Source organism: Macrotis lagotis, chromosome X (assembly GCF_037893015.1).
Source record: "Macrotis lagotis isolate mMagLag1 chromosome X, bilby.v1.9.chrom.fasta, whole genome shotgun sequence".
NCBI lineage: Eukaryota > Metazoa > Chordata > Mammalia > Peramelemorphia > Peramelidae > Macrotis > Macrotis lagotis.
In genome coordinates this window covers 573502982-573525946 of record NC_133666.1, presented here as the reverse complement: position 1 = coordinate 573525946, position 22965 = coordinate 573502982, and the positions used below count along the sequence as shown (strand labels likewise).

General features: G+C 35.2%; 1 pseudogene; it reads left to right on the top strand.

Moving 5' to 3' along the window:
- Window positions 1-15479: 15479 nt before the first annotated feature.
- On the top strand, window positions 15480-17106 carry LOC141499370 (E3 ubiquitin-protein ligase RNF126 pseudogene; annotated as a pseudogene).
- Window positions 17107-22965: the final 5859 nt, after the last annotated feature.

Sequence of the window (22965 nt, the reverse complement as noted above, 5' to 3'; positions counted from 1 at the left end):
TATTAACAATAGCAATAATAACAGCAACTGGAACAGTGGCCACCATGATCCAATAAATAATAAGGAAAGATATATGGGCAGGAAAGTTCATTTTGGGGAATAATGGTTTCTAAGAGGGATCTTGCTTCCCAAAGGAAGAAAAGTCTTCATGGATAAGCAATAAAGTAAGGTAAAGTGGTTTGAGATCATGCTTACCCAGAACAGGCTGACCTCCCAAAGCAAGAGAAGCCATCAGGGTATAAGCTGTAAGGAGGGCTTTAGGGGAAGAAGAGTTATTTGAGAAATGATACATCCAAGAGTTTGGAAGACAAGTGGGTTTTTAAAAGGGTAGAAACATTACTATTAGATGATGGCAGTAAGTCAGATAGCAGCAATGAAGCAATTAGAGATATGTAGATGAAGGGAAGAAGTTCAAAGACTTAATCCTTTTAGACAAGGGCAGAGATCCATTGTTTTGTTTTTAGGGCTTGTCCTGTCCCTGGGGGCAAGAATTTCCCAAGAACTTTCTAAAGAAGAGCCAGGTACTTTACTAAAAATTCCATTGATCTCATCTCTATAGCTTGGACAATGGGATGGGGTGGGGAGAGTATTAATGTAAGGAACAAGATCAGTATTGAGGGAACAAATTAATTATCAAACACATTTCTCAACATTTCCTTTATTTCAGGAGCAAGCACTGAATGTGTTGCATTCACTTTTTCTCCTGGCCAAACTTCCAAGTTATCTTGGACTGAAAATTTGCTTCATTCCATCTTTTTTATGGGTTCTATCACTCTAGAATTTGGTGAGAGTCATTACTTGAAAGTATTTGGAATGGTTTGGGAAAGAACTTCCATGAGTCTCTACCTTTACCATCTTAGTTCCACCTCAATTTTTATTTTCTTTATGGAGAATGGTCTAAAAAGTATCTAGCAAATATCTTTGCAAGACATTTGATACTCAATTCAATTCAATTGAACAAAAACAATGCAATATAAGACTTTGAATAGTCAAAGAAAAAGATGTCTTTGTCTTTAATAAGGGATCAGAATCATGTGTTACAGCACTGGTTCTCCTTAAACAGAATAATCACAAGTTCTAGACCAGATAACAAAAAGGAGTTTATTTGCTCTTCAAGAAGAGGGCATAACTTCTAGAACATGAGTTACAGCTCTAGGAGGAGAGCAAAGTATGGAGGCATGCAAGCCCCCTTTTATCTCAGGTAGTACCATTTTCCTGTTGGCTAGATATCTGGGCTGACAATCTTTCCACAGTATCTAGGTAATTGAGACAAAGCATTTCAAGCCCTATTTGCATAATTATTCAGATCCAGTTTTAAGCTATCAGAGAGATAATTCTGTATCCTTCCATATATGAGTTCCATCAGCACAATGCTGTATAATCTTTGTTATCACCTGACCTTGGATAGTGGAAACCTTGCAACTGCTGCTGAAAAAGACTCATTTAAACCTTGAGGGAGGCTTCATTCAATTATAGACCTCTGAATGACCTCACCCTAGGTCATACCATCTTCAAAGACCTGAAAACTTGCAGAGAGGTAAAAATATCTCCAAAAATAGTTGCAAAAAAAAAGTTCAAAATCCTAGGACAGAGCATTCCTCTTCCCCTTATTCCTCTCTGTAGGAGTGTCCAACCTTACCAAAGGGTTCAAGCCAGTAACAGCCTAATGAAATGAGCAGACAAGAGAGAAAATATCTGACCATAGTAAATTATATGTTGAGAGGGAAGATAAAAACACACTCAGAAGAAGATAACAAAGTCAAAGCTCCTTTATGTAATGCCTCCAAGAAAAATAGGCATTATTTTCAGGCCAAGAAAAAGATCAAAAAAGGATTTTGAGAATCAAGTAAAAGAAATAGAGGAAAAACTATAAATAGAAATGGCACTGATGTGGGAAAATCATAAAGAACAAGTAAGAAAAAAAATTGAAGAAAATAACATCTTATAGCATGGCTGTGACAAATTGAAAAAGAGAGACAAAAGCTCGATGAGAGAAGAGAAGGCATTAAAAGGCAAAATTGACCAAACTGAAAAGGAGGTACAAAAGCCCAGTGAAGAAAATAAGTTCTGAAAATATAGAATTGAGCAAAGGGAAGTTGATGACTATGTGAGAAGTCAAAAAACAATAAAACAAAGCAAAAGAATGAAAAACTAGAATAAAATGTGAAATATCTCAATGGAAAGACAACTGACCTGGAAAATAGATTCATAGAGACAATTTAAAAATTATTAGACTACCTGAAAGCCATAATCAAAAACAGAAAAAAAGAAATTATCAAGGGAAACAGCCCTGATATTCTAGAACAAAATAGAAATTGAAAGAAATCACTGATCACCTCCTGAAAGAGATCTCCAAATGAAAACTCCTAGAAATATTATAGCCAAATTTTAGAGGTCATAATTCAAGGAGAAAGATTTCAAGTAACCAGAAAGAAATAATTCAATTACAGTGAAACCACAGTCAGGATCACACAGGATTTAATGGCTTCTATACTTCTTAAAGGATCATAGATCTTTGAATACTATATTCCAAAAGGCAAAGGAGCTTGGATTACAACCAAGAATCAACTAAAATTGAACGTACCTATTAAGAGGAAAAGATGGACATAGATTGAAATTCAGAACTTTCTGGGGGAGGCTAGGTGGCACAGTGGATAAAGCACTGGCCCTGGAGTCAGGAGTACCTGGGTTCAAATCCAGTCTCAGACACTTAATAATTACCTAGCTGTGTGGCCTTGGGCAAGCCATGTAACCCCATTTGCCTTACAAAAACCTAAAAAAAAATAATTCAGAACTTCCAAATTTTCCTGATATAAACACCAGAGCTGAACATAGATTTCAATTTCATATTCAAGGATAAAGAAAACATAAAAAAGGAAATAAGAACTCAATGATGTTGAATTGTTTGTATTCCTACATGGGAAGATGATACTGATAGGTCATACAAACTTTCTCATTTTATTAAGGCAGTTAGAGGGAGCATAGATAGACAAGGATGGTTGGGAGTTGAATATGAAGGGATAATATATTAAAAAGATAGAGTTAAAGGATGAGAGAGGAATGTACTGAGAGAAAGGGAAACAAGGAGGTAGACTGGTGTAAGTTCTTTCATATAAAAGAGACAAAAAGCTTTTGCAGTGAGGTGAAAGTAGGGGAAATAAGGGGAGTGAGTGAACCTTACTCTCATTGTAATCAACTCAGAGAGGGAATAACATAATTTCTCAGTTGGGTGTAGAAATCTGTCTTACTCTACAGCAAAGTTTAAGGGGAAGAGAATGGGCAAAAGAGGAGGGGGAAGTAGAAGGGAGGGCAGAATGTGGGAGGCAGTAGTCAGAAGCCAAGCAATTTTGAGGAGGAGCAGGGTGAAAGGAAAGACAGAATAGACTTAATGAATATGGTGGAATAGGATAGAGGGAAAAGTCAACTGTCAATAGTAACTGTGGGGAAAAATGTTGACACAAGCTTATTGGATAAAAGCTTTATTTCTCAAATTTAGAGGACAAATTCAAATTTATAAAAAAACTAAGCCATTCTTCAATTGTTAAATGAGCAAAAAAGAAATGAACAGTTTTCAGATGAGATTATCAATACTATATACAGTCCCATTTAAAAAAAATAATTTTTAACTACTGATGTGAGAAAAGCAAATTAGAACAATTTTGAGATACTACCTTATATCTATTGGATTGACTAATAGAACCGAAAAGAAAAATGATAAATATTGAAGGTGATATGGGAAAAAAAGATATTAATGCAATTATTAGAGCAATTTGGAATTGTGCCCAAAGGATTATAGAACTCTGGAAGAAATGAAAAATGGGAAGGAAAACGACCTATATGTATAAAGAGATGTCAACTCTTTTCTGGTGACAGGGAATTGAAATTTGAGAAGATGACCAGATGGTTGTGGAATAACTGAAAAAATTGTGGTAAGTGATTGCAATGGAGTGTTATTCTGCTGGTGGAAATGGTGAACAGGATGCTCTTGGCAAAACCTAGAAGTACTCACATGAGCAAATACAATTTTAAATGTATTGTATAAAATATAACAGTGCGGTGGCAACTTGGTTGCACAATGGTTAGAGCACCAGTCCTGGAGTCAGGAGCACCTGACTTCAAGTTTGACCTCAAACATTTAATAATTATCTAACTGTGTGACCTTGGGCAAGTTACTTAACCCCATTATCTTTCAACCCTGCCCTCCAAAAAAAAATGGAACAGTAATGTGTAAAATAATCAGCTATGAAGGACTTAGCACTGCTCTGTGGTGATGTGACCCAGGTCAATTCTGAAATAATAAAGAATGCTTTCCAAACCCAGAGAAAAGAGCTGATGGGGTATGAGTACAAATTGAAGAATACTTTTTCTTTGTTACTTAAAGAAAAAGAATATTGGGTTCCAATCAACTTTGATGGACTTGTCTCATCTCAGCAGTTCAGTTGTCAGAAGCAATTCCAGGGGACTTATGTTGGAAAATGCCATCCATATCCTGAGGACAAAAACTATGGAGTTTTTGTACAGAGCAAAGTATACTATTTTTACCCTTTTAAGATTATTTGTACAAAAAGAGAATAAATAAATATGGGAAAAAAAGCTTGTTTTCTGGGCTCAGCTCAGTGGCACAGTAGATAGAACAATGGCCCTGGAGTAAGGAGGAAGTGAATTCAAATCAGGTTTCAGACACTTAATGTTTACTTAGCTGTGTGACCTTGGGCAAATCACTTAACTCCATTGACTTGCAAAAAAAACAAAACAAAGTTTGTGTTTTGAATTTTTTTCCCTTTTCTCTCTTCCCCCCTTTAGTTTTGATTTTTCTTTAACTCCATTAAAATGGAAATATGTTAGACATGCTTGAACTGGTATAACCTATGTCAGAATGCTCATTGTCATGGCAAGGAGTGAGGGAAGGGAGGGAGATGAAAACTGTGAAATTCAAAAGATGAATCTTGAAAGCTATCTTTACATGTAAATGAAAAATAAAATAACATTTAATAAAGAAAACAAATGAAATTACAATTGAGTAAATGTGTCTTTTGCCTATCAATTATCATCACTGTATAAGTAGTTCTATCTTAGTAAGATATCTTATTTACAAGGAAGTATCTTTCTCAATATTCTTTATGACCCCAAGATGTCCATTTTTTTTGCAAGGCAATGGGGTTAAGTGACTTGCCCAAGGTCACACAGCTAGGTAATTATTAAGTGTCTGAGGCTGGATTTGAACTCAGGTACAGCTGACTCCAGGGCCAGTGCTCTATCCACTATGCCAACTAGTTGCCCCAAATGTCATTTAAATTATTATTTTCAGCTCTCAAAATTTCAATATTTATGAATTAAATCCTACTTCAACTATATCACTGATGTGGTAATCTTTACTAACTTGTTCTTATTTTCTTTAACAAATGCTCTAAAATATCACAAAAATCACAACATTGGAAAATGCTTCAAATGCCTTATTGTATAATCTAAATTAAAGTGTTGTCTCACCAACATTCTCCAAAAATAGTGCCTGAGACCTTGTGAAGCAAAATTCACTATCTCTGGAAATAAATATTTCAACTTTGGTGTAATGTTTGCTTAGAAAATGAATTTCCTATGCTTTCACTCAAGATCTTTTAAACATTTTTCAACCTGAAATTTTATTCTTAAGATTATCATATTAATTTTTTAATTTTTCATTTTTTTCAAATTACATGCAAAGAGTTTCAAAATTGATCCATTGAAAGTTTTAGAGCTCCACATTTTTTTAGTCTTTCCTTCCCTTCTCTTCCCTGTCACCATGACAATAATGTATCTGATATAAGTTGTAAATGTAAATTGGATTTAATATATTTCTATATTAGTCATGTTGTGAAAGAAGAATTAGAACTAAAGGGAAAAAAATCTTTGATAAAGAAAGAAAAAATATGAAGTTTTATAAAGTGAACCTAGTAAACTTTGCTCTGCATTCAAAATCCATAGCTTCCTCTTTGGATGTGGATGACATTTTCTATAATAGATCTCTCAGAATTGTCCTTTATCATCGAATTGCTACATCCATCAAAATAGATAATTTCACAATGCTGCTGTTAATGTGTATAATATTCTCCTGGTTCTACTCACTTCACTTAGCATCAGTTCATGCAAGTCTTTCCAGGCTTTTCTGAAGTCTGCCCACTCATGATTTCTAATAGAACAATAGTACTCCATCATATTCATATCTCATAACTTGTTCAGCTATTCCCTAATTGATGGGCAATCCTTAATTTCCAATTCTTTACTACTACAAAAATAATTTCTATAAATATCTTTGTACTTTTTTTAATGATCTCTTTGGAATGTAGACCTAGTAGTAGTGGCATTGTTAGAGCAAAATGTTTGTTCAGTTTTATTGTTCCTGGGACAGTTCCAAATTGCTCTACAGAATAGCTGGATCAGTTCACAATTCTACCAACTGGGAAACAGTGATTAGTTTTTGTACATCCTCTCCAACATAGATCGTTATCTTTTTTTTCCATTTTAATTAAATCTGATAGGTTTAAGGTGGTATCTTAGAGCCATTTTAATTTTCATTTCACTAATCCACAATGATTTTGAGCATATTTTCATGACTATAGATCTGTTGTTTTATCTATTCATTCTTTATAATTAAATTGTTTCCTATTATTTTTACTCTATCTTTCCCTAGCCCATTATTTCATGCAATTTTTATTTCACCATTATTGAAAAGGAAGAATTTAATGTCTTTCTGCCCTAATACACAGTTAATTTTTGTGTAGGTACCATGGACCACAGACAAGAAAATATATTCCTTTCTACCCCATTTGATTTTCTCCAGAGGTCTATAATAGCTATATTTTTTTTAAAAAATTATTCACCTTCTTAAAGTCCTTCTTTATTTTGTAGTTACATTTATAATTTAGAGAGTAAGGTTGAAGGCCCCACTAATGTGGTTTTCCTATCTATAAGTTCCTGCAACTCACTTAGCTTTTCCTTTAAATATTTAAATGCTATGCCAATTGGTGCATAACTGTTTAACATTGATATTACTGCATTGCCTATTTTAGGAAAATACAGGTTACTTTCTTATAACTTTTTTTTTTTAGTTTTTGCAAGGCAATGGGGCTAAGTGGCTTGCCCAAGGCCACTCAGCTAGGTAATTATTAAGTGTCTGGGGCTGGATTTGGACTCAAGTACTCCTGACTCCAGGGTCAGTGTTCTATCCACTGCACCACCTAGCCACCCCTTCTTATCACTTTTAATTAGATCCATTTTTGCTTTTGTTTTGTCAGAGATCAGGATCACTACTCCTGCTTCTTTTTATACATGCATTCTGTACCAGCCTTTATCCTTTATTTATTCTGGGTGTATCTCTCACCTCAAATGTGTTTCTTGTAAACAATATATTTTAGAATTTTTGTTTTTAATCCATTCTGCTTTCCATTTCCTTTTTTAATCAAGATGTTATCCCACTCACATTAACAGCTATGATTACTAACTCTGAATTTCCTTCTGTCCTGTCTTCCCCTCAACCATCCCCATTAGTATTTTGCTTCTGACTGCTGTCTCCCTCAATCTTCCCTCTCATTTATCAGCTCCCTTCTTTTTTTTTCTCCCTGTCCCCCTTTTACAATTCCCCTCCCTTTTGTCAGCCACTTCTACTACCCATTTTTCCTCTGTCCCCCTCCTATTTCCTTGTATGGAAGGATACATTTTTAAAACCATTTAGGAATGCATGTTATTTCCTGTTTGAGTCAAATCTGTTGAAAGATTTATTCAGTCCCCTTACCTCCCTTCTTTCCCTCTACAATAATAGATCCTTTTTTGCCTCTTGTAGTGTTTGTATTTATCTTCTTATGTTTTATCACCTTTTCCCACTATAAACCATTTTTTAAATTTCCTAATTGTTTTATATGTGTACTCACTGTCCTAATAGAAGTACAATTCTCAAGGGTTATAGGTATCATCACTTCATAATCAATTCATACCCACACCTTCTGTTCAATCATGATCCCACTAACTGTCTAAGAGCTAAAACTATCATCACATCACAGTCAAAAAATACAGAAAAAACTCAGTCAATATTAAAAGTAAACAATTGAAAAGGATACACAAAAGTTGAACAAGGAAAATAAAATCCTAAAAATGAGAACTATACGAAGAGAAACTAATGACCCTTTGAGAAACAAAGACCACAAAAACAAAACGATGGGGAAAAATAAAAGAAAATGCAAAGTACCTCTTAGAGAAAAAAATGACTGACTGGAAAATAGATCCAGAAGAGATAATTTACAAATTCTTCTCTACCTGCAAGTTGGAAAAAAAAAGCGATACTGAATAAATTCATTCAGGAAAATTGTCCTAGTATGCTAGAAAATGAAGATAAAATATTCCTTGAAAGAATCCATTGATAACCCCTGAAAGAGGCACCTACATTAAAAACCTCAAGGAATATTATGGCTAAATTTCAGAATTAGCAGTTAAAAAAGAGAAAATACTGCAAACAGTGAAAATGAAGCACTTTAAATGCCAGAGTGTCACAGTCATAATTAACCAGGACTTGGCAAATTAAAGGATTGGAGTTTTTCTTATTCCATATCTTTCTTTACCATTCTGCAGCTTATGACATTGTTGACTATAACCTTTATGAATACTCTTTCCATCTGGGTTTTGTAACAGTTAATTTAGAGTGCTCTTCCTACTTCTCACCTAAATCTTTTTGCTATGATTTGAAAGTTCATTATCTCTAGTCATTTTTTTGCCCAAGGTCTCATGCCTGAGCAAGTATTAAGTTTCTGAGACTGGATTTGAACTCAGGTCCTCCTGACTCCAGGATTGATTCTCTATCTACTGTGCTATGGTCATTTTTTGTAAGCAGCAATACTCTAGAGATCTTTACTCGACCGTCTTTTCTTTTCTCTTTGAGGCATCTCTTATGAAACCATGGATCCAAATATCATCTTTATGTAGATGACTCTCAAATATACATATCTAGACCTCATCTATTCTATAGCTCCAACTCTGCTTAATATCTCTAACTGATGATATTTTACAAGTTTGAAATTGATTTATCTTCTCCCTTGCTTCCCCTTTCCCTTTCTTATGTTTATGAAGAACACCATCTTTTGTTTAAGTGATCCAAATGTGGGAAGTACAAGTCACTCCCTCCTCTCCAGCTTACTCCTTCATAGAATCCAATTCATTAACACTATAGCCCAGATCCTTAGGAACTTCTGTTTCAGGGTACAACCTGTCTCTTAATTGGTAATTATCTCTGTCAGATCACTATTTAGAAAACTTGAGCCATAAATCACTTCAATTCTTTCTCTTTGGCCATCTCCTTCAAGAGCCTTTTAACTTTCTAGAATAAAATGGACTTTCCTTGCCACCATTTTTCTTTGTGTGTTGCCTCACCCTTAGTACATAGTAGGTAGTAATAAATGTACTTTCATTTTTCATTTTATTATCCTTAATTCTTCTTTTTCATCTTATATAAAAAATTAATCATGATATCTGATTGGTCTTAATCCTTCAACTGCTCTTCTGTTAGTTCCTTCTCCTTGCTCATACCACAACCACCCTAATTCACGTTTCATCACTCCTATTCTGAATTGTTGCAAAGGTCTTCTAATTCATTCATCTGTATCCAAACTCTCTCCCTCTTTAATTTACTCTTTCATAATTTTCAAATTGATATTAATGACATTCCAATTTAAACACATCTTTCCACTGTCCAAAAGAATTCACTAATTCTCCATTGCCATCTGGATAAAATACAAGCTCCTCTACTTTTACAATATGAAATCAAGTTATTTTTACAAATAAATTTCATAATTCCCATTCATGCTCACAGGGTTGTAACCCAACTGGGCTATTAATACTCTCTACCTTTAAGATTCTGTCCCCTAAATCCATGCCTTTACTCAGCATGTTCCCTATGCCTATATACATCTCCTGATTTGAAACCCCTAGAATCTTCAAATTTTAAATCAAGTGCTACTTTCACCAAGAGATATTTCCTGACTTCCTTATCAATTAGTATCCCATGTCACTGAGTATTTATTTTTTTTAGAGATGAATTTTAGTTATCTGTAAACCTGCTATGTCCCATTAGGAGAATGTAATATTTTTGACAGTTAAAACTCTTTCACTCTTGTATATACATTCAGGTGTCTCATATAGTATCTTAAAAATAATAGATACCAGGGTGACTAGGTGGCACAGTGAAGAGAGCACCAGCCTTGGAGTCAGGAGTACCTGGGTTCAAATCCGACCTCAGACACTTAATAATTACCTAGCCATGTGGCCTTGGGCAAGCCACTTAACCCCATTGCCTTGAAAAATCTAAAAAAAAATAGTAGATACCAAGTAGTTCTCAATATTAATTGATTTATTGTAGTGAAAGACTTCCTCTTGGATAATTAAGCATAGAACTCTTGCTTCTGCTTTCATCCCAATTCCAATATTTTCATTTTTCATAATATTGTACCTCTATGTGTTCATGTGATCTTGCTTTTCAAGCATCTACCTTGCAAAGGTTAGCAATAGTAATGGGAAATAAATGAAGCAAGTTTCTCAGATAGGGGTCTCATTTTTCAAAAATTTAGAGAACTGAGTCAAATTAGTAAAAATATAAACCATTTCACAATAGATACACGATAAAAAGATAGGTACAATTTTGAGTTAAAATAATCAAAGCTATCTATAGCCATTTAAAAAATACTTTAGTTCATTGAATGAAGAAATGAAAGTTAAAACTTTTTTGAGGCACTACCTCATATCTATTAGATTGGGTGGTAGCACAGAAAAGAAAAATGAAAAATTATCAAGGAATATGAGAAAATTAAGGCAATGAATTGTTGGTGAAATTGTAAACCAATTCAAACATTCTGTAGGGAAATTTGGAACTTTATAGCCTAACTGTGCACACCCTTTGTTCTATATCCCAAAGAGAAACAAAACAAAAAAGGAAAAGGACTTATATTTACAACATTTATAGCAACTCTTTTCTGGTGGCAAAGTTTGAAAATTAAGAGAATACCCATCAATTAAGGAATGGTTAAACAAATTGTACTGCATGATTCTGATGGAATGTAATTATGCTACAATCCTATAACGATAAGAAGAATGCTCTCAGAAAAATCTGAACTTACCTGAACTGAAACAAAGGGGAAATGCACTATACATAAAGTAACAACAATATTATCAGATGATTAATTATGAATAGATATCTATTCTTAGCAATACAATGATCCATGATAACTCTGAAGGACTTAAGATGAAAAATGCTTTCCATCCTCATAGAAAGAACTGATGGTGCCTTAATACATAATCAAGCAAACATTTTTACTTTTTTTGGTTTGAAGTTTTGGGGGGAGTTTGGTTTGGTTTTTTGCATTCTATGCCTTCTTTCATAACCTGACTGATATGGGAATGTTAAAGGAAAGGAGTCTTCCTAACAAATGGAATTTTAAATTCCTTCAACAAACAATATGTAAAAACAGGACATTTCTTCTACAAACTGGAGCTTGACATGGCAACAGATTCTTCCAAGGTGCTTTAGAGGTATAAAACAAGCAAACAAACAAAAAACAAAGGTGGCATCTCTCCCCTGATAAATTTAACAATGGGAGGGAAGAACACATGTAAAATAAAATAAATTCAAATTACAGACTCTGAGCTATAAGGGATCTTAGAGTAAAATAGCTGAACAAAAGGATCCATATCTAGTAAGTATACCTTTATTTGAAGATTATCCATAAGGGGGAACCCACAATTCTAAAGATGACCCATTTCTCTTAGACTTCACTAATAGGGCTATATTTCCTTACATCAAACCGAAATTTCCACCTTTGCAGCTTATGCCCATTGTTCCTAGTTCTTTCTCTTGAGGTTAATTTCACTAGTCATATCCATTTATATTTCAGCCTTTCAAATCTTTAAAGGTATTCATAATATATACTATATACCTTAAGAACTGTTTCTTCCAGCTTCAGTTCCTTGAAGTTATCTTCGATGCGAGAGTTTTCTAACCTGGACTCCTTGAAAGTCCAGGGAATTTTTCATTTTCTGGTACACTGGTACACTAGACTGACTACATTAAATAAAGTGATTATACAAAGTTAAAAGAAAATACCGTTATTAGTACATTAAGAAAGCTTGCTATGGTTAATAACAACTTCAACTTCTTAGGGCACAAATTGACTTTTTACAGCATTATTGGCTCAATTACATACACAGCCAATCTGTTGATTGGCAGCAGAAAGAAATGGAGGATATATGCAAATGGAGAAGTAAATAAAATACAAACCCTATAATTCTGTTACCTAGGCCTCAGAGGTCACTTTATTTGAGGAAAAGGTGCTTTCCCCACACTCATAATACTAATGGTCATCTTCCTCCTCTTTCTCCTCCTGTCTTCTCTCAAGGCCATTCACCATCCTCATTATCTTACTATACCTGATGGTTGTTGTCTTCTATTCTCTTAGAGGGCCAAAATGACATTATTATGCTAGTCAAGCTACAGTGTATCCAACTGTCTTATCAGATCAATAGGAGCTCAAAATGTCTACCATAGGTTAGGTACAAATAGTCCATAAAAGTATTTGTGGTAGATTTTCTAAATTTATGCATTTTGTGTTTCTTTTGAACTTCTTTAATTCTGCTTTGCTCATAGAGCATAGTATCACCTTTTCTAATCAGCTTGTCAGCATTTGCCCTGTGAGAGTTTTCCATAAAAGAATCTTTTACACAAAGTGAAAATATGACACATTCGAAAGAGAAGTACGTCTGTCATAAGGATTTCCTTAAGACTTCCTTTCTCCATCACACTCCAACAATGACTAGACCTCACTCAGCTCTTCTTTTCTAACTCCTTACACATTCTTTGAATCACAGTATAGGGACGTTTTAGAATTGCATTAAACTTATCTAAATGATTCATGTGAATATATTCCATTTGCTAATTAGAAACAAATCTTTAGTTATATACATATCCATATATATGCATATATATTTACATATATATATTTGGAGACAGTCATGTAATTTTTAATATTATTCATAGAACTTTAAAACATGCTATGATCTCTCATAGAAGGGACTCAGTAAATATTGCCCATTGAAGGAATTTTTTGACCAAGATATGAATAATTCTAGATGTACTAGTCAAAGCCAATAGCTTTCCCTATATCTCACTTATGAACATAAATAAAATCATGTAACACCTAGGTGGATCCAAAGATAAGACTTATATCCATGGTTTTACTTTTATATTGTTCTATTATGTTTTAAATTTCATCAAAAGACATAGAATTATATTTTAAATGATTGGAAAGACTTTTCAATCATCCCTAAATCAATTCCTGTTGCTAACCTACAGAGCTTAAACCACAAGCACTGTCCACTCAGTGGGCAGTCTAATGAGAATGGTCACTACCTTTACATTACTTATCATCCCTGCTGTGTTTGTCTCTGCAGGGGACTCAATGTAATGTTTTGTTAAAATGTATTTATCTGGATGTGCTATAACCCAGCCTTTTGCTTGGTAGTGGTACTTATTAAAAAATAAAACACTAGGAATTAAAATAATAATAATTAATAATAATGTAAAATTATCTCATAAATAATGGGAATACAACTGCTAAAAATCTATTATATAAAAGTAAAATAGCAAACTATGAAGTTTCAGATTTACATACCTGTGAAAATTTAGAATTGCATGGATATAATCATTTTTTTTTGGAAAATAGAGACTCAATGGTAAATAACAAGTCAAATATCTCTCAAAAACTACCCTTTAATGAGAGCAGCAATTTTTTATTCAATGTCTTAACTTACTATATTCTTTCTCCTCTAAGGTTACTAAACTTTAGTTATTTTAGTTAATTATTACAAAAGTTCAACAGTTCATATTTAACTATAATATTACATAGAAAATATTTTAGTAAATTAGTATGCAGCTACATGATTTCCAATGGAATAGTTGTCTTCATGGTATTTTGTAGAACAATAGAGACATCAGCATGACAAAAACATTTTTAAAGCACTGAGAAATATAAAAAGTCAATTATCTTTTGTTTTTTCAGTATAGTCAATGTCTTATTGTGATTTCTTCCAAAAATTTGTTATTGTTTAGTTTTATCAGTAGTGTTTGACTCTTCATGATTAAATTTTATGACTTTCTTGGCAAAACAGAGAAGTGGTTTGCTATTTCCTTCTCCTTTTATAGAAAGAAGAAACTGAAGCACATTGGGTTAAGTGACATCCTCAAGTTCACAAAACTAGTAATTGTCTCAGGCAAGATTTGGCACAGAGGAGTCTTCCAGATTCAGAGCCCAAGTGTTTCACCTATAGTCCCTCTTACAACAATGGTGCAGGTCAGGATCAAAGTCTTTTCATCCAAGCAACTTCCCTATTCTTTCATGGTTACTCCATAAGGGATACATAATATTTTCTAGGTATTCCTTTAGGTCTGGAGTTTTTAAACTTAAGTCTGGACACCATGGATAGATTTTTAGGAAATGGTAAAATGAATGAAAGAAAAACAGCATCTTCATTTTCACTAGCATTTGGCATCTTTTCCAAACAAATATATTTTATTTTATGTATTTAATAATATTATATTAAGAAGGAATGGGGCAGCTAGGCGGCACAGTGGATAGAGCAATGGCCCTGTAGTCAGGAGTATCTGACTTCAAATCTGGCCTCAGGCATTTAATAATTACCTAACTATGTGGTCTTGGCCAAGCCCTTTAACCCCATTTGCCCTACAAAAACAAACAAACAAAAAGAATCCATAGCTTTTACCAAACTGCCAAAGTGGTTTTTGACACATAAAAAGTTAAGAACCTTTTTATAGGTTAGAGGTCAGCAAACTATTTCCAGCTGGTCAAATCTGATCCACTACCTGGTTTCTTTTTTTAATGTTCTATTAGCTAAGATTATTCTTGTTAGATAAATATAAAATGTGAGCCAGATTTGACCCAGTTTCCAAACATTTCTTATTGTTATATCATTACCTAGTTGTGTGATATGTTGAGACTATCATATGTGTATATCAATTTGGTTTATTGACTGATTTTGCTAGTTGACCCATTGCTGAGCCTGGAATCAAGAAGACCTGAATTCAGATTTGTCCCCAAGCATTAAACAGCTGTGTGAGCTCAATCAAACAAATTTTAGCTCCATCTGTCTCAGTTTTTTGAAGAGTAAAATGCATTAACAATTTCACCTACCTCCAAGGATTATAGTGAGGATCAAATAAAAAGAGTTTAGAATAGTACCTGGAATATTATGGGTGCTTAATGAATCTTTCAAGTGGAAAAAGGTAGGAAATCAGGAGAGAGTCCTATCTAATCCAAGCTATCCTTTTCTACATGGCAGGGATAGAACTGTCCTGGAATAAATCCTCATTTCTAATATAGAAGATAAGAAAGTCAAATCTCAATACTTTAGATAAAAACCTAGATAGTCGGGGAGGAGGGGTGGGGGGAAGGGAAATGGAGGCTTCACTGCAGCCCGGACAGTACTTCTGGCCACTGCTGTTCGGCCGAGATCTCCCCTCGGTTGCTGGATTATATCTGCCCAAGGTGTGAGTCTGGTTTTATTGAAGAGCTTCCAGAAGAGACCAGAAATACTGAAAATAGTTCCTACTCTGCTACAGCCCCCATGGATCAGAACAGACAACCATTTGAGAATGTGGATCAGCATTTATTCACCTTGCCACAGGGTTATGGCCAGTTTGCCTTTGGGATTTTTGATGACAGCTTTGAATTTCCCATATTCGGCTCTGGGGTGCAATCTGAAGACACCAGAGACTCGGGGGAACAGGCAGGAGAGAGAACACCCGTCCCACCATCGCTATGGTGCACGGCAGCCCCGGGCCCGCCTCACTGCACGGCGTGCCACAGGCAGGCATGAAGGCATCCCAGCATTGGAAGGGATTATTCAGCAATTGGTCAATGGAATTATTGCACCTGCAACAATACCAAATTTGGGATTGGGCCCTTGGGGTGTTTTGCATTCAAATCCAATGGACTATGCGTGGGGTGCTAATGGCTTGGATGCGATCTTACACAGCTCCTTAATCAGTTTGAAAACACCGGTCCTCCACCAGCAGACAAAGAGAAAATACAAGCCCTTCCCACCATATAAGTCACAGAGGAACAGTAGGTTCAGGGTTAGAATGTCCTGTATGCAAAGATGACTATAGGCTGGGTGAGAATGTCCCGCAGTTACCTTGCAATCACTTACTCCACGATGGCTGCATAGTCCCCTGGCTGGAACAGCATCATACCTGCCCAGTGTGTCGGGGAAGCTTAAGTGGACAGAACACTGCCACAAATGCCCCGGGACTGACAGGAATGAATTTCTCTTCCTCTTCTTCCTCCTCCTCCTCCAGTTCGCCAAATAATGAAAACTCAACAAACAACTCGTGAATCTCACCACCAACCAGTCCAACCAATCTCCGACATTCTTCCCTCTTTCCCCTTTGCTCCCTACCCTACCCTGTCCATTGCCCATCTGGTTCCTGGTCAGAGGGAGCAGCTAGTCTCTTCCCCCACCCCACACTGAACCCAAGAAGCAGAGTGGGGAGAGGGGGAGGGGGGCAGGAGAGACCCCAAGACCCCAGAACCTTTTTTTCCCTTTTTTTTTTCAGCAAACTTTGGAAGCACCAAAGGCCTTTAGACCTCCCCACCACCACCACCTGCCAGTCCCCAACTCATCTGATGGTTCCAGGGAAACTCTGTCTCTCCTACCACTGCGCTGGCTTACAAAGCCCCCAGGTCACATTAACTGCGTTTCATTAGTCTGGATCCTAGCAGGTACCAGGTTGTCTGAAATGAAGGATGGATGTGACTAGGCCATCTCTATGGTTGTGGATTTGAGATACTTTTTATTTTTCCCTTTCTCCCCAACAGTCCCCCCTAACCTTTGTAACCCCCTCAGAGGGAACATAGACAATACTCTCAGGTGGGAAGGCCGGTGGAGTGTGGCTGTTTCATTGACATCCAACATGCGAACTGTCCACTCCCCCTTCAGCTATCCTCTCCTCATCATCCTGTCTGTCTTTATAAACTTGCCCTCTAATGCTCAACAACGGAAAGGGTTTTTATAATTTTAAATTATTACTGCTATTAAATAAATGGGTGTTTTAGCTAAAAAAAAAAACCCCTAGTCTCAAGTAAGAGTATGAAAATTATGGAGATACTGTATGGTATAAGCTGATTGTTGGTGGTGCAGTGAATAGAGCACTAATCCTTCTATCAGGAGGGCCCCAGTTCAGATGTGATCTCATACACTTACCAGTTGTGTGATGATTTATATTTGACCATTGGACCCAGATGGTTCCAGAGGAGAAAGTAAGGCTGGTGACTTAGCACAGAACCCTCTCACTCAAATTAAATGTATTCGTTTGTCATGACATCACCTCTCTGATGTCAAGGTCTTCAAGAACGAAGGACCAAAAAACCTTTGTCAACATTATACAAGAAGAAACTTTGTATGCGATTTTGGGCTGCCATTAGAAGAAGATGATTCAATAGAAAGAATCTGGTACTTGGAAACATTAGGACCTGAGTTCAAATCTCAGCTCTATGACTTATTTCCTTGGAACCCTAATCAAGTTATATTTCTTTCTATTTCATTTTCTGCAAAATGAAGAGGTCAGAACAGACTTCCTCTTGTAGAAGAGGTAGTATTTGATAGATAATATATTCTACAATTAATTTAATCATGTCAAATAGTTAACTTCTGAGTTGGCCTTAGAGTAACACTGACCCACTGACTCCGCCCCTCCACCCCAGTCACATCTTAATTTCAGTATCTCAAAGTCAAAGACTCAATAAATCCCTGCCCCCAGGCAGGGGACACAAGCCCCTGTCAACAAAACAATAAATCCTTACCCTGGCCTGAAAGGATAAAGTCTTTGAACTTCTGTCCACATCTACATATCCCTAATTACCTCATTTCAGCTCCTGTTTTACTGGCCTCATTGACTAATACCTATTTACCTCATCATCCTGACCCTTTCAAAGTTTACCCTTTTTTCAATCCTTGAGGAGAATGATCCCCAAATAAAATTCATGCCCCTACACCTTTCTTAACTTGATGATGCCTCTTGCTCCTGTTGTTTCCAACTGCTCCATTTGCCTGTGGTCTGTCTCTCTGTCTCTCTGTCTCTCTGTCTCTCTGTCTCTCTGTCTCTCTGTCTCTCTGTCTCTGTCTCTCTCTCTCTCCCTTAGCTTCTGCTAATCACAGTAATACATAAATAAGCAAACATTTTTTGTTATTTTTGTTCCTAAATACTTCTGAGTCAGAGTTGATCCTTTAAGTAAATTCATTTGGTTCCTCAAACCCTTGAAATCTTTCTTAGCTGGCCATATTTTCTGGCAACATTCTAAAATCTGATTCCTATCATTCCAAGTCATCTAACCTCTTATCACATTAAGAGTTTAGTATCTTTGTTACACTGTGGTAAAGTCACCAATGCTCCTGACTGGCCTTACCAGTAATAATCTTGCCAACAGTTTTGAAGCTTCTCTGTCTCTGTTTTGAGGTCCTATTCTGTGCCCTTCAACTGAGGTTACTTTTCATACTTTTTGGTTTGTTGTTCTTCAGCAGGTCAAAAGGGAAATGGTCAAGGTGATTTCAATTACCTAAAGTCTGCTGCCTCCTGTCTCTCCCTCAGGATACCTTGCTTCTCCATCTAGGCTGAAACTGGCAAAAGGAAACTTCTAGGAGAAACTAAAAAGAACTCTAAGTTCATAGACATTGATGAAATATTTACACTAAGGGAACTATTGCATTGATGTGCAAGATATAAAATATACATACATACATACATGTGCAGTTTTGTCTTTTGAAATCACAAGCTGTTCTCTGAGCTGGAGGAGAAGATGAAAAGACTTCAATTCATACTCAAGCTAATTAAAGATGATAGATTCTAAAGACATAGGAAATAATCTTGAAAAGATCTAAATAAGGGGGAAAAAGATGGGTAGTATGAGTAATCTGGTGATGGGGAGGGGAAAGGGAAGGAATTTCTTATCAACAAGTTAATGAGTAGAAGAAGAAGATGAAAAAAATGGGAGAAGTAAATCTTTATATCATTGAGTAATACAACAGATATTTTTTGCATGGACCATCCATCGTTCCAAATGATTTTGTATGATACTGGCCAATATTTTTGAATCACTAAGAGTAATATGCAAACACCATACAGAAAAAAATCTCTCCCTGAGGAGTAATACTTTATAGTATCTGATAATCTCATAATATGAGAGATTGAATATTGTGTCTAGATCTGACACTTCTAGGAGCTTCTGCAATTTCAGTAGGGCACTTTTTGAAGAAAATAAGAAAAATTATCAATTTTATTTAACCCACAAGAATGATAGTAACTTTAAAGGAAAAGTGACTAGATCATAATAAAGATTCATTTAAAAAAAAACCCAAGGGAAAGACAAAATGGGTATAAAAGTGAAACAGAGGAGCTTTAGGCACAGAAAACCCTTTTGTATTGGAAACAAACCTTGAAATTTTCATGTACTGTTCAATTGTCTTTTACAAACCCCCTTTGGGTGCCCCCATGTCTGCATTTGGTGGGTGGCTGTGTCTGACTTTCAGTCACGTCCTGGAGGCAGGCATAACATACAACACTCATACTCAGTAAAATGCTACCTTATACTGATTATTAAATAAAACCCATCCTTGGAGTAGGCACCAGACTCTGTCACTCCTTAAATGCTGCCTCCATTCCATGCACCACAGAAATGCATTTGGGCAAGGTTCTTCCAGGGCTTGCCCTTTTTTTCTATGTGTCTTGACTGGGCAATTGCTGTCTGGTTTCTTTTCCCCTTCCTTTCTCCAGTCTGGATGCGTGTAATCCCAGTTCCATGATTCTGAACACATGTGGTCCTACCTCCATGTGGCTGATTCTAGCTCAGTCAGTCCCAGCATTGTTTCCTTTCCTTTTTCCTTTTTCCCCTTTCTTAACTTGACTAACCTCTTTGTTATTCTTCTTCAGTTGTCTCTTTTTTGCTTATGTCCACAACCTTCTCAAAATCTAATCTTTTCCAGCTTGTAGCAGTCTTTTTTGCTTAACTTTATAATTTAGAATACAGAACGTAGGAGATTCCAATGGCAATGTCTATGTATTTTATAAAATTTTGTTGATTGGAGGAAAACAAATATTTCAGATTTTCAAAGAGTAGCACCTATTATCTATAGACTTGTAGCTTGAACCTCAAAACTTTCCAGAAGAGAATTTAAATTTTTTTCATGTGAATTTTGTGGAGTAAAATACAACATGAGTATGTATCAGTTGTGTGATTTATATACAGTTTACTCATTTAGAAAATGGGTATATAATCTTTTTTTTTGTTTAATTTTTGCAAGGCAACAGGGTTAAGTGGCTTGCAAAAGGCCACAGAGGTAATTATTAAGTGTCTAAGTCTGGATTCAAACTCAGGTACTCTTGATTCCAGGGTTGGTGCTCTATTTATTGCGCCACCTAGCCGCCCTGAAATTATACTTCTAATACAATTCAGAATTGTAGAATTCAAATGCATGCTTCATAAACTTTCAAGTACTAGGTGTATTCATTTTCTATGGCTTGCATTTCTTTCTCTTTCAGTGGGTTTTTTAACTTCTCAGTTCATTTTTTTTCCATTCTTTGACCTACACTTCACTCCATCTCAACTACCTAAAGGGATTATCATAGGAAAGTTCTCACTGCCATTTATAATTGCATCCCTTCTATTATTTGAAACTCTGACATTCCTCTTTCATTTAAAATTCCTATCCTTTCATCTCTTTTTCTGCCTCAATACAAAACTATTTTTTGATTTCAGACCTATCACTACTCTACCCTGTTCTGTCTCTTCATCATCCCTGCTCTGGGTCTAATTTTCTTATTTTTGCAGTCTTGAATTTATGGTTGTTTGGTTCCGAAGTATGATATCTTTTAAACTTTAGTTACTTTTCTACTTGATCTCTCTAAATATCAACCCTTCTATTACTTTATCTTCTACCCCCAATATTCCTACTAAATTGCTGCTATCTCTTTCTATTCTCTTTCTATTTTCTCGCTACTCAATTTTCTGTTCACTTATGACAACTGTTTATAGTATAATTTCATGTTACATAATCCCTATTGAGACATCACTGTTCTAGGGAATTCATCTCAGTCTTTCATGGCTGTCATCTGTATTTGAGACAAAACTGGGAAGATAGGATACACAGTGATTAGAGTACTTGCTACATTTGGAGTCAAAAAGATTAAAGTTGAAAACTATGCTCAGAATCTTATTAGCTGTGTGACTGTACAAATCCTTCATCATCTGCAACATGATACTTTCTTCTCAGAGTTATGAGAATAAAATAAGCCAATATTTGTGAGAACTTTGCAAACTTTAAAGTACCTTTCTTTGGATATTCTTTGGATAATAGTTGCTACTACTAATGCTAATAAATATGATTTAAATTTAATTCAGAAGCTTTCTATTAAGTAAGGACTTTGTTCAAATGACTATTAGGTATAGACATATAAAAAATCAGGAACAAAACAATCCCTAAGTTCATAGGAGTTACATTTGAATAAAATAACCAAATGGAAAATACTTAATTTTATTCTACCCTCTCTTGCTTCTATATATTTAAACAGACTTGTCATACCCATAACATATTTTCAGTTTTTCCTTGTGAAATCTCTATTCACTAGTAAGGCCAATCCTAATAAATGAAATCTTTTATGATTCCTTCAGTTGAAAGTGATCTCATCCTCTCCATATTGCTTCAAGGAAAAAAAGCCTGCCTTTTCCATATGAAATTCTTCTATCTTACTCAGATTTAAACATGACAGCCTCTTTTAGATTATATGATTCCCCGGGCCAAAAAGGTAATGTTACTTGTTATTCTTTTTCATATTTGAATCTTAGATGAACAGAATAATATATTACCAATAGGATAAATATCAATTACGTTGAATTGAATTCATTTTGTTTATTCGTCTTATCATTTATGTTAGATCATATGTTGATCAGGGATAAAAACTGAATTATTTTTTAGTTTGCGTATCTCCATTACTTGAAAATGACACATACTTATTCAATGTTTGTTGAAATCAATTCAATATACTTCTACTAGGGATATTTAAGAAAAACATGAGTTGCTTGAGAGACTACATTAGTTAGCTTTAAAATGCAATGATTGTCAAAGACAATGTCCCATAATCAAGAGAGAACAGCTCCTGAAGCCCTGAAAAATGGGTTCAAATCCCACTTCTAACTGTTACTAGCAAAATGACCTTGTGAAAGGCATTTAACTTTAGATCTCTATCAGGTTGAAATATGTAATTTTATAAATCTAATACTCAAATCCAAATCTCATCATTAATGGCCCTAAACTCCTCTTCCTGCAAAGAGAAACCTAATTCTTATTCTTTCTTTGGATATTCATAATGTAAAATATATATTGCTTTTTTTTTCATTTCTACCTAATAGTTTATAAGCTCCTTAGCTTCCATCTGTATGGCTAGAAGAAAGCCTAGAGCTATTAATTTGTGGAGAAAAGTTATAAAATTCCAGATTCTACTTCTAATTTCAATTTTGGGGATCAATAAGTTCTTCTTTTATCTAAATCATACTGACTATGAAATTACCTTCTTTTAGTCTTGATCTATATCTATTTATCTCAAATTGCAAATCCAAAAAATTTTTCAAAGAAACTGTCCATTTTGGAGTGTGTTAACACTATTAAATGTTACTCCTCTTTCTAAAATTCATTATTACTCTAGATTCAGAGGTAACACAGTTCTTGATGCTCTTCCTGCTCCTTTATTCTTTATTTCCTGCTTCTTTAAATATTCTTCAGTGTCCCTTTAGATCTTCCCAGATCTATGGTCCTTCTCTTAGCTATTTGAAGTTGACTTTAAGTATAAGCTGCATGTAGGTTATGTGTATCTAAAAACTATCTTTTCAGCCC